Below are 18,744 nucleotides of genomic sequence, written 5' to 3'. Positions count from 1 at the left end.
ATTGATTGATATTATGGAGACACACCTCAATGGATCATTGCCTTTTCCTTGTTTCTTTCTTCCTATAGTGCTCTCTCCCCCTCTGCTTATATATATATATATATATATATATATATATATATACACATGATGTATATGTATATATGTATGTGTACATAAGACACGTAGATTTGGAGTAATAACGTGTTGTTTATCTACTGGGTAGATCTACATCCGGGTAGAGGTTATATATAAACAAATAGATAGACTGATAAACAAGCAAACATAGTTAAATAGCAAAATAGCTGGCTACTTATATATATGTATTTGTGTGTGTGTGTGTGTGTGTGTGTGTGTGTGTGTGTGTGTGTGTGTGTGTGAATATATATATGAGTATATATAACACATATATACACACACACACACATGCACATAGATATATATATATATATATATATATATATATATATATATATATATATAAATTACTGGTGCGTTAAAAGTGTTTGATTTCAATGTCATTATATACCACAATGATTTTAGCTGACATCGTATGATGTCTGTCCATGAAGAAACCATGCACCAACCAGCTGACACAGCATACTCACAACTGCAGTGCTATAAATGAGTGAACTTGATCTTTAGGCTAGCAATAGCCACATCAAGCTATGTCAGTCAGCTAGCGATGCTAGTGTTAACGCATGTCTAATGCACTTAACGATTTGTTGTAAATTAAACAAAGGAGATTTTGGAAGAACAACACATTTGTGTAAAATTCTGTTTCTTTTTATCTTTTTCTTGTTTTATTCATTAGACTGCAGCCATGCTGGGGCACTGCCTTAAAGAATTTTAGTTGAACGAATTGACCCCAGTACTTATTATTTTTTGTAAAGTCTGATGCTTATTCTATCAGTCTTTTTGTTGAACTGCTAAGTTACAGGGATTTAAACACACCAACACCATTGTCAAGTGGTAGTGGGGGACAAACACATATACAATGAGACATACATAGTTTTATATATATATATATATATATATATATATATGCATACACAACAGGCTTCTTTTGGCTCCCGTCTACCAAATCCACTCACATGGCTTTGGTCAGCCTGAGGCTATAGAAGAAGACACTTGCGCAAGGTGCCATGCAGTGGGACTGAACCCAGAACCATATGGTCCACAATAAATTTTACAAAAACCTTGCTATTGTTGTAAACTGGCCAATGGGGAGGATTTATTGATACATGTACAATATCACTAGTGGTACCCAAATTTCAAATTGGGAAGAACATCCGAAGATCATGACTCTGGATCAGGACAATGTTCCGTAAAGACAATCACAATGCAGAAAAGTATACTTTGACCTAGGAAAATTGACATCTGAGGGTTTGTGAAATTTCCAATGAAGTAGGCATCTAAAATTTTGTATCATATGATTTTAAAAGGGAAAAGAAAATGGTGATGATTCATGTTCCCACAATATTTATACTGCTTTTGTTGACAGTATAAATGATGAAAATTCAGTCGTTCAATTAACCTATCTGCTCATTGAATAAGTATATAAGAAGTTGAGTATTCCATAGATACTTGTGTACCACTTAATGCATTTCTTAAGAGAAATCAGTGTGGTAATTGCAGCTGCAACCCATCTGACAAGTTTCCAGTTTCTTTTAATCCAATTTCTCTCCCAGGACTTTGGTTGAGCCGAAGTTAGAGTAAAAGATACGTACCCAAGATGTCACACAATGGGATCGATTCTGAGACCTCACGATATTATATATGTCAGTGTGTGTCTGTGTGTGTGTGTGTGTGTGTATTCCCTCCCCTATGTATGTGGTTCCTTCACTTTCTCTGTATCTCACATACCCCTCTTATTTTTTCTCAACGAATGCATCAATACACACAATTTATATACACATAATTTTGAGGAAATCAAATGCATATAGAAACAAAGACAAACATACAACATTTGCACATCCTCAACTATAACCACATTGGACAACAACTCTCCCTTATCTTCTACACATCTAATATTGCACAGGCACACTGCTACTACCACAACATTTCTGGACATTTACAAGCTGACACACACACATACAGCACACAACAAAGAGTCAGCAAAGAACAATAAATGAAGAGAATGACAGTTAACCAGTACTGAGTATACTAAAATCTACAGTAACACACACACATGTATATATATATATATATATATATATATATATATATATCCTATTACAGAGCACAATGGACAAGAGTCTTCTACAATTGCCCTGGGCTGACCAATGCCTCGTGAGTATATTCGGTAGGTGGAAACCATGTGCATGGCAATTGTGTATATACATGTGTGTATGTGTAATTTTAGCCCTCACTTGCAAGTATGACCTGGTAGCTTGTACTATGCTTTCAGATACCTATGTAGTTGGGAGCAGACATAGACACACACTTGGTTCTTCTAACAAAAATGATGCAACAAAGAGGATGGATTACACTGGCAGTTGGCTGTGTTTGTTTTCGGTGAGAAGACTGGAGCTACATGAAATGAGGTGTTTTGCTTAAGGACACAATAAGCCACTCAGTTCGGAGATTGAAACCATGACCATATGATCATTATTCTTCTGGTCAGTGTCATAACAGGTTGAGGGTTCTTCAGGGTGGGTTGCTGGTCCTCCACTGAATAGTTAGAGGATGTGGCTGCCATCTTGGCAACCAGCTAACATGCTGTAAGTCATCATTAGTCTGGAACCTCCCTGGGAGATGAGCTGCCTAGGATGGCCCCCACCAGGAGCAAAGCTCCAGAGTGTAATGCTTTCTTGGCTCTTTGAAACATGCAAGCCCCTTGCCATGACAAGACCAGACCCAGGAGAGTGCTGGTGGACCTGGTTGGCTTTACACATGATGATATTTCTGGGACAACTAACTTGGAATGACCCCAGCCTCATCAGGTAAGAGCATGAAGCAAGTAAGCGAAACTATATGATCAAGAGTCCAATATTCTAATCACTAGACTGTGTGCATCCACGTAGACACACATATCCATTATATATATATCAACACAAAAGCATAACCTAGATGTGTTCTGATATAATGCATGTGAGTCCAAGAAAGACTACACTGTCTTTTAACATCAACATTATCTTCAAGTTTAGAGGAAACATACCCATACATAACCCTTCATCCACTCATCTTTCAGTATACTGATATACACTTGTCTGGGAGCTCTGTGATTGCATAAAACATTATCAAGAAATATGTTCTTCTTGATGAACTGACTTCCAACCTGCAAGAGGCTGCTCTCTTCAAGAGTTATTGGCTGTATATATTTTTTTTTTGTTGTCATTCAGAAAATATTGTCTAAATGACACTACAACTATGACAGCTGCTATGACCCACCACCACCACAATCAGCAGCAGAGCAGGTAAAAGCTGCCTGGGCTGATCTAAACCTCTTCCTTTGTGACTACCTCTGTAACAGAGTCTATCAGTACTGCTACTTCTGCGGAAGATGTCATCATCTTGCTGGTCTTAGTATCTATGCAGTAGATTTTGTCTAAAGGTAAGTCAAGTATCCCAAATGTTTGTTTCAAATTTTGGCACAAGGCCAGTATTTTGGGGGAAGGGGTAAGACAATTACATCAACCCTAGTACTCAACTTGTACTTATTTTACTGACCCGAAAAGGACGAAAGGCAAAGTCAACATCAGTAGAATTTGAACTCAGAATGTGAAGAGGGATGAAATGCTGTTAATCATCTTGCCTGGCATACTAACAATTCAGCCAGTTTGTTGCCTTTAATATCCCAAATACTGGTTTAAAATTTTGGCACAAGGCCAGCAATTTCAGGGAGGAAGTTGATTACATTGACCCCAGTGGTCAACTGATGCTTATTTTATCAACCTTGAAAGAATGAAAGGAAAAGTTGACCATGACAGAATTTGAACTCAGGACATAAAGATGGACAAAATGCTGCTTAGCATTGCCTGTCAGTTCACCTTAAGTACCCAAATACTGATATCAGTTTGGTCCTGCTTTGACTGTTACATTTTCTTTGAAAGATTTGTGCAATATCTTCTGGTTACTGTCTTTGTTCACAGCAGTTTTATACATGTTTTCCAATATCTAGGCTGATTTTGGGATACAGTATTTTTACATTCAATGAAGATTTCTTTTGGTCAAATTCCATTGCCTGTATCAGTTAAAAATGCTGTTACTAAACCCAGCTTTTTTTTTTCAGCACTGCAAATATTTTTGTGCATAAATCTTGAGATCACCCACAAAGAAATTATGAATCACATTGGTGTCTCTTGTTGTTGAAGACTCTAATAAATAGCTGACTTTTTGTAAAAGAAATAAACACACATTTATTGCAAAAATAAACAGACGCACAGACACAATATTCCTTTTGAAATGAATATAACATCGGAGAGAACTGTTACATACATATATATTTACTAACAAATATGTATGTATATAGGTAAATATGTAATATACATGTATGTGTATGTGTGTTTTAATTATTAGAATTCTTCTAAGGATGAAGGAGCTAATTTCTAATTTCTAACAAAGAAACAAAGCTCTGTTTTTGGAATTTGGATAACAGTTGAACTTCAGAAATTTTTTGCATATTTTTACTATTCCACTTGTATTTGTAAAGTCTGTTAAAATCTTAGCATTTCCAGACTGTCACTTCAACATTTATTAAGTTAGCCTAGTACATCAATAATTACTGGTATAAATGTAAATTTATAATCAAGGTAAAGGAGCTGCAGGTTTCCCCTTTTCTCTGATTTTGGAAAAAAACATTCCCATCTGCTGGGCAGCTTTTTCTTTCCCATCTCAACTTCGTTATGTTTGTACTTAGCAGGAATTTTGATAGGAATATTCCACCAATATTCTTTATTGATATGCATGTATGTATTCACTAACAAGAACATTGTCTATATTTATCCCAGAATAATCTTTTCTGCAGATGGCATTGTAAATTGTTTTTGCAACATCGTGTTGCAATGGAAGGTAGTATCTTGATTACATTTTTGGGTACCCGCTGATCACATGTGTGATATCTTCCATAGAAGTATGATACAATCAACATCTTGAGTAGGATCTTAGAAGTTTAAAGGCTTCACTGCCACTTTTGCTCATTAGATATTTTATAGCTACTCCCTGCACTTGAATTGCAAAAGCATAATTTTCAAGATTTGATATAATGGTTACAAGTCCAGTGTTAATATTATTGCCATCTTCAAATTTATTTTAAGCATACCCATGTATAGCATTTTTGGGATCTTTTTTAAAACGGGGGCCACATTTTTCATTAACGAAACACTTTGAAACTTGGAACACTTGTAGAATGTGTCATATAAAACATCTTTTTCTCTTAGTCTTCTTAAAAAAAAAAGAAATCCATAACTTATTCCATGTTAAAGTTGTTGTATTTCTGTAATTTCAACCAATCACTGATGTCCATTCAGCCGATATACATTAAGTGCCGACTACATAAACAAACGATTCTGAAACAATTAACCCTAACCCTAACCCTAGGGTTAGGGTTAGGGTTAAAGCAAATTTAAAATGAAAAAAGCAAATAAAACGAAGGTATGGAGATTAAATACGCTTTACATCGCTTAATCAGCCAAAGGAGTAAATATAAACAACTGAATACTTGTCAGTGATTGGTTGAAATTATCGAAATAAGACAATTTTTTACATGAAATAAATTCGAATACAAAAATATTTTTCTGTTCTATAACACAAAATAGATAAGTATACGAAGTTTGAAAGTCTTTCGGTACCAAAAACACTACGTAAAACATTAATGAAAAATGTGGCCCCCGTTTTAAAATAGATCCCATTTTTGTAGTATACAGTATGTTTCTCTTCCATGCCTTTTGGATAAGATATGCTAGTTTTGTAATTCTAGAGTTTGTGTGGGGGGTCATCAGGAAGTGAGTACTTTCTAAAGAGTTCCTTACTTGTAGGATGTTACTCTTTTCAAATATCTGACATTAGCCAGCCATTGTGTACATGCTCCTCTGCAACAAATCATTTAGACTTCACCTACTTACTTTCTAACATTAATTGCCAAGCAACCACTTTTATAAGCACACACACATATTTTCCAGGTTTTTCTCTATGTACAAGTGTATAAATGCATGTATATATGTGCATGTGTACTTGTAAGTATTTATATGTGTTATAATCATTTTCCATCTAATTTTAATGTAAACTTTTCCATGGGTGCATGGGTTGAACAGAGCTTATTGAAGCAGATTTTCTACAGCCAGGTGCCATTCCTGTATGCATATATGTATACATGTGCTATTAAGTCGATAATACCGACCCCAGTGCGTAACTGGTACTTATTTAATCGACCCCGAAAGGATGAAAGGCAAAGTCGACCTTGGTGGAATTTGAACTCAGAATGTAGCAGCAGACGAAATACCGCTAAGAATTTCGCCCGGCGTGCTAACGTTTCTGCCAGCTCACCGCCTTGTATACATGTGCATGTCAACTTACATATCTATACACACACATCTGTATACCACTGCAGATATACATTCTACAGGTTATACTTATGCTTTACATATTTTCACAGTTCTGTTAGTGGATTGTAATTATAATTTTATATTGTGTCCTTTCTGGCGTTGCAACTGATGCTCTGACAGTTACACAACCAAGCACCTTAATAATTACTGGTATAAATCCAAAGTTATTGTCCAAATCCACATATATCTTATCAATTCACTATAGATGTCACCTTTTTTTTCCACATTATGTAAACATTAGCTGGACAACTAACATTCAACATTTCTTCTTTAGTTTTCAGATCATTATGTCTGCTCTGTTGTGCATAGGTGTGTGTGTGTGTGTGTGTGAGTCCATTTCTCTTTATGTATGTATGGATTAATGTACTCATGTGTATATAAGTCTCGTTTACACTTATGTTTTCCCTATCTTATTTGATCTTACATCTCATAACACCAATATCTCCTTCAACTCATTATATGTAATTTTATGTCAATATCTCAACATTCTGTTCAGTCAATATTACATTTAATTGTAATTGTGCTAGCATTTGATTATCAGTCCCTTCATCTCCACCGCTCTTGCTTACAAATGCCAGTTGCTCATACATATGCACATATTCACACACCTCTCACACACACACAAACATGTATACATACATCTACAAACACACACTCACTACTATCTCTCTCATACATAGTTCCTTCAATAAATGTCCAACATTAACCATCATCTCTCTTCATTCGCCTCCGCTAGAGGATACTTGCTCTCACCTACTTTCTTTTACAATTAGCTGCACAGTTGCTTCTTCCACAAACACACACATTCATTTCTTTCTATATGTTTTACCCTCCTTTCCTGTCATCTTATCTTGACAAAGGACCAACTGTCCAAAACATCAATATCACTTCTTTCCTTAACACCAGAATGCATTGACTTTCTACTACCATTTCATCCCCAACTTTTTTCTTTGGCTCATAATTTACTCGACAGATAAATATATTGATGGATAGATGTAAATATATATATGTATTTATTCTCTTTCCAATTTTCACCAGTTACAGCTGCAAACAAATACAGTTTTTTTCTTTTAAGAAATGAAGGAAGTTTTGTTCTCTTCATCATTTTTTGCATAAACATTCACTCTTTAAATTTTAAGAATATCTTAAAGGTTTTTATTGTTCCCAGATATCACGATCATCTGTAGCATATGAAGTTATGTAACAGTGTTCTTTCTCCAAGAATCCAAGTTCAACCATACCTTAATCCAAATGGGTTGGTCATTGACTGACGTTGCTACAATAATAATGCGTTCTAATCAAGGCACAAGGATTGAGATGAGAGACAAAACTGATCTTATCAAGATTTGCACTCAGAACATAAAGAGTCAGAAGAAATACTGCATAGCAATTCTTCTGGAAACTTAATAATTCTGCCAGTCCACCATCTATGCAGCTCTAAAAATAATGGTAATAAAACTGAAAGTGTATTTTTGGTACTGGACTGACAAATTCCTCATCAATGGCCCATAAATGTCTTCTTTTTCTTTCAATATTCCTCTCATATTAATGTCAAGTGGATTGCTGACATCTAAAACAACAAGCTTTTAATTCATGGTCCCAGATAACAATATCAGATCTGTTGTGTTTGAATTTGGTCACTGGTGTTTTCTAAGGTTCCACCAGTATTCTTTTGATCCAGCAATCTCAATATGCTTTGCTTTATTGGTTGTATATATATTCTTTCTCACTCTGTTCTAGAATGTTCTACCTACCACAATGTGACTCTTGGGAAGAGGCTAGGACATTCTCTTGTGTGTGTGGGGTGTGTATGTGGGGATGTATGTGTGTGTGTGGGGTGTGTGTGTGTATGGGTGTGTATGCATGCTTGGATGTATGCGATTGTATAAGCAGGTATATGTGTATGTATGCATTAGCATGTGTAGTGTGTATATATATATATATATAAATACACACACACACACATGTATGTACATATGTATATGTGTCTGCATGTATGAATGTTTGTGCACATGCCTGCTTGTGTGTGTAGTGTGTGTGTGTATATGATAATAATTCAATATATTATTTAAGAGACAACGTTAAATCGATAGATTCACAGACAAAACAGACATTTCTCTTATGATTGGCATCAAAACTGTATCATATAAATAATATAACAATAGACATATAATGTGTGTATAATATATAAAATACACACACACATATATAGTACATGCATACACACATACATACAATGTATGTGTTTGTGTGTGTGTGTGTGTGTACATGATAAGTGTGCATGCATGTATACATGCAATGGATAGATTATGTGCATGTGTACACGTATGCAAATATATATATATATGTATGTATGTATGTAGTTATGTATGAATGTAATTATGTATGTGTATGCCAGTTTATTGGCATAACAGCAGCATCAACAACAGTAACAACAAAGAAATATCTGCCTCAGTTTATCTGTCTGCTTGTCTGTCTGTGTGTCTGGTCTAGATTTTGTTCCCAAGAGGTTCCCCATTGTAACACTATCTTAGAGATAAATGGTTTGATCAGAAGACATCAAAGTTTTAGAAGAATCTAGAAATAATGGTAGACTGGAATATGTTGAGGTCTTCATTCATCAACACATATCCTATCTAGCACAGACATATTGGTACTGCAGCTCAACCTGCTGGAACAAATAGCCATATCTCCCTTAAGGTCATATCACACCATCTTTCGAAAAAAAAAAAATTAATAAAGAAATAAATGATACAATAGCAACAATGTAATCCCTGATATGTAAACATGGTGGTGGTGGTGGTGGTGGTCATGGCTGGAACTGTTTCTATTATAGCTCTGATCTGTAAGAACTGATCTAAAGTTAAACAACTACAACAGTATCTGGTGTGTGGACATGTTGGTACTGTCACATCTATACATGTGACAGCCATGTGGATTCTCTTCAATGTGGCAGTCAAATATAATAATAATGAGCTTATTATATATAGTACTCTGGTATACTACAACTTATCGGAAAAGGGTAAAAGAGAGGACATATAAGTCCAGTAAAGAAAGACAGCAATAAAAGCAAGAAGTACATGCTTGGTACACTGAATAAAACACAAAATGACAGAAATGGGAACATTAAAAGAACCACAAAGAGGAGATGTGCCTAGGCACTTCAGGAGTAGTGTCGGCAAATCTAGGGAAACATGGAATTTTCGAAGGATGAAGTGTCCTGACAGCCAACAAATTATGCAGATAGTTTATTCCATGCTTTGACAATACTGAGTATGAAGAAAAATGTTTGCAAAAGTCATGGGTACCATGGTGTTATTTGATTTTATAAGCATGTCCATGACTAAGAGGGGTATTTATTTTTAAAAATATACACAAAGTTGCAGGAAAAATGGTGGATAATTGTGAGACCTGTCAAATCAGGTACTAGACATTGAACTTTAGAATGTCAGTCCCCAGAGACACAATATATTCAATGATAGAGAGTATTCATTTGGTTGCATGTCTTAGGACAGCTTCCAGCAAGTTGATATTCTGGACAAGATGGGAATTTCAGATTTGAGATGCAAACTGTGGATGCACCACAGCCATATATAGTTTTAAAAAGACAGAGATGCTAAGACACCTTTGGCATTTTTGATGAGTTTAGAAATGAGGTTCATCCATGTTGTCTGATAGGAAATACTTTGGGTAGCATAATTTTACATAAACTATATCTGAATAAAAAAAAAAATGGTTGAGCATGGCTAGAAGACTTTTGATTAAAGGTCTGCATGATCCATGCTGGCCTGGTGTTAAATAACAACACCCACAATGAGGCTAAACAACAATGATGAAGGATATGTTAGACAGTGTAGTCCTAAACAGAAGGATATGTTAGACAGTGTACCTAAATAATGATGAGATGGTCATGGCTGGAACACTAACAACACCAATAAATACATACATTACACTATGTTAAATGACATCAATTTCAGCCCATCGATTGATTAATTACAGTTTACTCACCAATAAACTGTGAACACTAATATGTTGTGTGCACTATATTCTCAGGTCTCTTCTACTGTAATATTCATGTACATGACATTATGCAGCGTACTATACCAAAGTGTGGTACCTACTTACAGCTATGTACACTCAATACAGTGTACCATGTCATTCTGTTGTACTTACATACAATGTAGTGGAATGGGGCACTGACAGTTAAGTACCTTGATTATAGACTCAGTACAGTTAACTATACCACACTATGGTACCTACATACAGCTAGATAGACTGGACTGTTGACAATTAAGTATCTTGGTTATGAACACAGTATAGGAAACTGCACCATATGAAGTACTAAAGTACAGCTAAGTGAACAGTTGACAGTTGAGTGTCTTGGAGATAGAAAAAATGTAGGAAACATTACTAAAGTGTGCATGGTACCTAGTTATGGCTAGAAAGTCTATGGTACCTATTTACATGTAGCTCAGATTACACTATATTATGTTTCATTGGTGCTTGTAGGGAGCTATGACTGCTATTACTAGCAAGTTCAGCAACTATGTAAAGGCTTTTTTCTTATCTCCTATAAATAATTCATTGTTATTTCAATTAGAGTTCTGTAAGTTACTGGCTGTCTGGTATTATTATCTAAGACAACAACTATGAAGGAAAATGAAAGCTGTGTTTAAATAATAGCTTCTTTTCCACCCCTCTCCCGCTCACTTCCCCCCACACACATTCTCACCTGACACAACCCTACCCTAACCCACCATATACCCACACTTCCATATTGCTTCATAATGTTTTAATACCTGATAGAAATCAATATCTAATTTAGAGATAGAAGACAAAATATTACATTGTGGATTAACGGGGTTCAGTAGAGCATCAAACAAATGCTTTGTGGTGGTATTATATTCTAAGTTCAAATCCTGAAGAGGGTAACTATGCATTTCATCCTTCTGGGCTTGGATTAGATATAATATCACCTATCTACATCTTTTCCAAATTTTAAGCCTTATGTCTGTTCTAGAAACAATTATAAACAGAAGATAAATATGTCTTCAATAAAACTGTGAAAATGAGTGTATTGGGCCTTGATATTTCAGGCAGAGCCATTTTAGCAACTGGGTAAACCAATGGACTGGGCCTTATAGTAGCTATTTATTGATTGTATGCTGTAGCATCCATGGATCATGGGTCGCTTGATCTGTGAGGTCCTTGGGCAACTGTCCACTATGCTCAGGCCTTAAGATAGCACTGACTTTGAGTAGTTGTTAAATATAACTTAAAACCTGTCAGTTTCTCAGATGTCATTATTGTTATCATCACATGTATATAAGTGTATGTTATTATCTTGAGACCCCAAAACCAAGGTGCCACATGAAAAGCATTGGTATGGGTAAAAAGCACCCAGTACTCTCTGTGGAGTGTTGGTGTTAGGAATGGCATCCAGCCAGAGAAATCAAGCAAAAACTGACTATGGAACTTGGTGCCATGCCAGTTACTGTCAAATTGACCAACCCATGCCAGCATGGAAAACGGACGTTAAATGTTAATGATGATGACAATGATATAAGTAGCTAAAGTGTGTGTGTGTGTGTGAGCAAGCATGAGTGTGTATGTGAACATAATGTGTGCATATGTGTAAGTATGGGCAAGCATGTGTGTGTGTGGGCAAGTACATGTGTGAGCATCCCCTGACCTATTGACTGTATCTCTTCTCATGCTCAACTTCTTGTACCTTGAGAGTTTGCTCTCACACCCCATCATTACCACCTTTATTTTCTTCCCAGCTACTATTACTCATCCTTATATAATGAAGGGTAGTCATGAGTCTATGTGCTTCCTCTGAAGCAAGACACTTGTGCTCATTCTGCTATCCTGCTATCATACTTTAGCCTCTCAGCGCCTGGCATAAAGCCATTCCCTTCTTCCTAATACTCACCTCTCCCCTGGGAGGGGGCTTTCCCCTTTTTCCTTTTACCATTCTTTTTCTGTCTTGGAACTTATGTGGCTACTCCACATGTGCCAGTGGCACAAAACAAAGCATCCACTGCATGCTGTATGTGGTTGGTGTTAGGAAAGGCATCTAGCCATAGAAAACATACCAAAGCTGACACAGGAGTTCACCTTGTGGCTTGCTGGATCTTGTCAAACTGTACAACCCATGCCAACATAGGAAACAGACATTAAATGATGATAATGATGATGAAGTAAAATGATCTCTATCAACCGATTTTGTAAAAGACCCATTTGTAACCTCAATGTGAAATAGTTTTTTCCATAGATTTTTTGAGTGCATTCAACGTATCTCACTTCCAAAGATTTGGCTGCTATTTCTAGCATACCCTGCTACCACATAACTGCTATTTGCGATAAAGGATCCAAAATACCTATTACAGGGTAGCAGGGCGTGCAAGAAATAGCAGCCAAATCTTCGATTTAAGGAAAAAGGAGCCGCTTATGCATGGTTTTGATGTCACATTTGTTGAAAGCATGCAAAATAAACTGGAAAAGAAAATAAACCCACAAAACAAAATTCCATTGCAGGGAAACTCAGACTTTCCTAGTGATCCAACAGGTCATGAGTAGTCTCGTATATATAAAATAATCATGGACTCTCCTGTTGGTAGACAACATATGAGGGTTCAATAATTTCTTACCGAACAACCACACAGGACATAAGCTCACTCCCTCCATCAAATCGACATTACCTGCACAGGTACAACTGGGTGCCACATGTCAGAAGTCGAATTGATTGCAGAGCAATATGAAATGAAGTGCTTTGCTCAAGAACACACGGCTGCGTCATAAGAAGCTTCCTTCCCTATCACATGGTTCTAGGTTCATTCTCATTTTGTGGCACCTTGGGCAAGTGTCTTCTAAGTGAATTTGGTAGACGGAAACTGAAAGAAGCCTGTCATATGTATATATACATATATATGCATATATCTATGTCTGTGTCATTGTCTGTTTGTTCCCCACCACTGTTGGTGCATTTATATCCCTGTAACTTAGCAGTTTGGCAAAAGAAACTAATAGAAAAGGAACAAGGCTTGAAAAAAATATGTCCTAAGGTTGATTTGTTCGACTAAAAAAAACCCCTTCAAGGCAGTGCTCCAGCATGGCTGTAGTCAAGTGACTGAAACAAGTAAAAGGTAAAGGATATATATATATATAGAGAGAGAGGGGGAGAGATTCATACATTTACACACATGAATGACATTGTATGCGTGTGTACAAGAGTGTGTGAGAGTGTGTGTGCATGTAGATTGCTTATGCAGCTAATTCTTTAAATCTCTGCCACTTCACTTTTCTAAAAGTAAATAAGTTGATTCCATTATTTCTTTGCGACATGAAAGCAGGGCTAGAGGTCATGTGTCTTACACTGCATCTCATTTACCACTCTAAGTAAGACCATGTCCACTAATAAAATCTGTGCTTTTATCAAGTAATCCCAGAGACATGGCATGACTGAACAGTCAGTGTTATCATGGCTACAATCACTAGATATATATAATGGTATAGAATCATGGCTAATCCAATACTTTGTTATATTTTAGTGTTTTGAAGATTTGGGGCTTTGGTTTTTTGAGTACTTTTCTTTTTTTCTTCTTTCTTTGCAATTTACTTTTACTTATTAATAATAATAATAATAATAACTAGCTGGACCCATGAAAAATTCATGGAAAACATAAAAAAATGTCAGCATCTGTAAGCAGTGTACTGGTGCCATGAGAAGTGTTTGTATATTATGACCGTCTGTCTTTATGTTCTGAGTTCAAATTCTGCCGAAGTCGACTTTGCCTTTTGTCCTTTGGGGCTCAATCAATTAAGTACCAGTTGTGTACTGAGGTCGATCTAATCAACCGGCCCGCCTCCCCACAAAAATTTCAGTCCAAGAAAAGTATACTGTGACAGTTACAGAATATAGTAAGTAATGTAACACCAATGACTATATAATCCAACCAAAATATCTCAGTTACACAAACATTTAAAGAATAAATCTAGAACTTGTGAGCTTGGGACATTGAATGATGGACTCATTAAAGACAGAATTGTCTGTGGAATTCTTAGTGATAGCCTCAGAGGGCAACTATTGAGAAAACATGATCTTGATTTGGAAAAAAATACTGTACAGATGTGTAGAGCTACAGAAATCAGTGTACAACAACTGAAATTTCTGAATGATGAATAGTCAACCGTATCTAAAGAAGTCAATGCCATCAATGCCAGTAGGAGTCCAAGAAGAAAGTATGAACCTAAAGGTAGAACAATTGAATACTCTCAGTGTAGACAGTGTGGTTACAAACATGCTAAAGACAAATGTCCTGCTTCAGGAAAAACTTGTGACAAATGCAGAGGCAAACATCATTTTGCCAGCATCTGTAAAACTAGAATACCATCTAAACAAGACAGACAAGACACTAGAGAGAGAAAACGCAAAAATGTTCACACTTGACAATTTTGAAGAAATTGAAATATTTGAAGAATTATTCATTGGACAGATGACCACCGATGAAGACTGGTATGAACATTTATTAATCAACAAGAAACCAGTGAAAGCCAAACTGGATACAAGTGCACAATGCAATATTATTTCCAAATCAATGTTTGACAGTTTGAATTTGAGGAATAAGGAACCGTGAAGAGCAAAAGTGAAACTTGTGTCATACTTCGAAGAAAAGTGATTCTTGCTTGGACAGATAGAACTATCAGTATCAAGTGAAACCAGTGGCACTTCAAATGAAGTACTATTCCTGGTTGTGGAGGAAAACCGTCCAAGTATACCTGGAAAAAAACCTGTGAGAAATTGAAGTTGGTGCAAGCTCACAACATTCAGAAAGTGAATACAGACATACTGAAAGAATATCCAGAGCTGTTCCAAGGACTCAGATGCTTGCTGGGAGAAATACCACGTAAAATTAGTGGACAAAATCACATCCATGGTACACTCGATGAGAAAAGTACCTACTGCTTTGATGGATAAGGTGCAAGCAGAACTTGAATGACCAAGCTTGGAGTTGTCATCAAAGAAACTCAACCCACAAACTGGGTTAATTGCATGGTGACAGTAGTGAAACCAAACAAGATTAGGATCTGTATAGACACAAAAGATCTCAATCATGCCACAAAAAGAGAACATTATTCCATGAGAACTGCTGAAGAAATTATGTCACAAATGCCAGGTACCAAAACTGAATACAACCAGAGTAATTTCGTGGCTAGGTGGAAAATGTGCATTATAGCAAAATGTAAGTTCTAAACGGGTTAATAAGGGCAACAAATGGGAAATTTAGTGTATAAAGTGAATGGAGAGCTGCTCACCGATGATGCAAATTTGTGTAATTTACTAGAAAATGTAGATGAGTGTAGTTTCCTGATCTTTTTGACTGATTTTGTACATTCCTAATTTAAAATGTTGGTGTTGATCTGGAAACATCGTAATCAATATGGTGTTGTGTCGTATTGCACCCTACTTGCATATATCAATGGGTACATGCAGTATCACTAATTTCAGTCTGAGCATAGGTACCTAATGTTAGCTTCATACAGTGATGGTGCTGAATTGATCTATGAGGATGGTGGAGGGCGGGTGGTGGTACTTATGTGAGATCTACTATGCAGTACTCACATAGTGGCATCTGTACTGTAGCAGTTCAGTTTGTGGATTTTAAAGGTGAACTCTGATTGGCTGTATGCAAATGAGTTCATTACTGGGGTCTGGAACTCACGTGGGAAAAAATTTCGCGTACGGGGCTATGGTAGAAGACACTTGCTGAAGGTGTCACGCAGTAGGACTGAATCTAACACCACGAGATTGCAAAGCAAACTTCTTAACCACATAGCTATGCTTATCTAAAGCGACTCCTTGTTCTAAATAAAAAATTACGGATCTTGTTCAAAACGGGGGCACCAGTTTTCATTTATGTTTTATGTAGTGTTTTTGGTACCGAAAGACTTTCAAACTTCGTATACTTATCTATTTTGTGTTATAGAACAGAAAAAAAATTTTGTATTCGAATGTATTTCATGTAAAAAATTGTTTTATTTCGATAATTTCTACTAATCACTGACGTCTATTCAGTTGAAAACAGTTAGCGCTGTAACGGTGTATATCGTATTAATCCCCTAACCCTAACTAGACTGTTAACCCTAAAACTAACCCTAACTCTAGAATCCGAACTCTAAAATTGTTACACACATAGATACGCACAGCGTAATTTATTATATAAACAATATATGCGTATAAATTACGATTAAACCGGATGAAATATGTCACAGGGAATAACGTTTTTATGACCGGAGAGCAGTAACTCTATTCAGCTGAATAGACGTCAGTGATTGATTGAAATTACAGAAATACGACAACTTTAACATGAAATAACTTGCGATGTACGTTTTTTTGTTAAGAAGACTAAGAGTAAAAGATGTTTTATATGACACATTCTACCAGTGTCCCAAGTTTCAAAGTGTTTCGTTAAGAAAATACTGGTGCCCCCGTTTTGAACAAGATCCAAAATTACTGTTACTGAAAAAAAACAACAAAAAAACATGTTTTAAAACTTAGAATTTTGGAAAAGATATGAAAACTACTGCTTACCTTTTGTTAATCATATTATGGATAATAAATTTATGAATAATAAGTTTTTCATGATGCTCAAACATCAAAATATGGATTTTCGGTGTTTTTTCGATTTAAGGTCAGAGTGAAAACGAGATGTTCGTTAAAATATCTGGCAATTTGTGCTGCATAAGTATGGACAATAATATGGAATACTTCGGTTGGACAGAAGTGCAAGACAACGTCTAAGGCTCTAAACATTCCACCATCCTAAGAACCCAGGGATCCATCTGGCGACTTACGGGGCTTGTTAATTGTACATTTCAGTATTGTTAATTACAAACGAGGCCAGAAATTTCATTAATTTTACAATATCTGCAATTTTTATGTGATGATGAATTACGTCTGAGCAAAATATTTTGTCATTTCGCCACTGCTCATTGCTTTCTGCACCATTATAACTCGTTCAACCATTAAAATGAACTGTGCAGCTTTTATTGCCGATTATGTTCGAAAATTTACGGAGATTTCGACGTTCGGCTTCGTTTTAATCTTAAAGCTTAAAGATCGATGGATTTACTCATGTTTTAACAGCATTCTTTAGGTTTATATTTAATAGGAAGAGGCAAAGTTATCATAAGCAATTGACACTGATATTTCAAATGAAAAAATAAATTTTGTAGAAAAAAAAAAAAAAAAAATCGTAATCTCTGTTTTAAACGTAGACTAACCCAACAAGTAAAAAAAAAATTGAATAAATTAAAAACCAAAAATTGTGGGTGAGATAATGAAAAGTTTGGAAAACTTTTTTCAACATAATCTCCGTTATAAAAATCCGAAAAAAATTCTTGAAAAAAAAAGAAAAGTGGCGGTGTTGGTAGCTATTCGACATATCTATTTATATTACAGAACAATACCAATATTTCCACTTTCATTTTGAGGTCGTAAACCGAAACAGACCTTCCTTAAATCATATTTAAAAAAAAACTCTACTGTACACCTTGATATCCCTCTTTGACAGGCATCCCCAACCACCGGGTTGCACCGAAATAATTAAATTTTTAATTTTACTTGTATTTTATTGACTATCGCCGTCTGCAGTGGGGGGTTTTTGCCTCATATATGTAATAATTAAATTATATATTATGCACTTTATTGTGTTTTGCTATGCGCGTGATCCCCAGTTCTGTGGGAAAATTGTCTAGCATGATCCCGTTCTGTGGGAAAATTGTCTAGCATGAACCCGGTCCGAAGTGAAAAAGTTGTGGACTGCTTCCCTTTGTGATGCAGCAGTGGTTCACAGTGCAGTATCGTACACCATTAAAGAATCACAACAGTAAAATGTGAGTCGAGAGAAATTTGGCTGCTATATTTAACAGATCGAGAGAACAGGTTGTGGCTCCTTGGTTTCTTCTTTCATGTCGATAAATCTAGTGCTTTTTATAGAAGCAGGATTATGTAGTATTAATACCCTTTTCTTTTTTTATATATGTATTCAAAGTGTCGCCGGTAAATTGATTTCAGCTGTAAAATGTATATAAACACAACACATTAGCTTTTTATCAACGAACGTTGCAGACGGCCGCCATTTTGTACATATATATTAAAATATAATAAACAAGAAATTGATATATAGATTGTCTTTTTGAAGAGAACAAAATCGAA

The 18,744-nt window shown here is 35.9% G+C and overlaps 1 protein-coding gene across 1 annotated transcript in view; it reads right to left on the bottom strand.

Annotated features, from left to right (window-relative positions):
- Positions 1-17,250, bottom strand: part of LOC106876158 (uncharacterized) — a 211,141-nt gene extending 193,891 nt beyond the window's left edge. Inside the window, exon 1 of the mRNA XM_089364528.1 lies at positions 17,119-17,250. The gene's annotated coding sequence lies outside the window, so the exon portion shown is untranslated. The remainder of the gene's footprint in view (positions 1-17,118) is intronic.
- Between the last annotated feature and the right edge of the window lie 1,494 nt (positions 17,251-18,744).

This window comes from Octopus bimaculoides, chromosome 16 (genome assembly GCF_046866305.1).
Source record: "Octopus bimaculoides isolate indiv1 chromosome 16, ASM4686630v1, whole genome shotgun sequence".
NCBI classification, from domain to species: Eukaryota; Metazoa; Mollusca; class Cephalopoda; order Octopoda; family Octopodidae; genus Octopus; species Octopus bimaculoides.
Note: the sequence above shows the minus strand (reverse complement) of the source record. Positions and strands in the feature narration are given on the sequence as shown.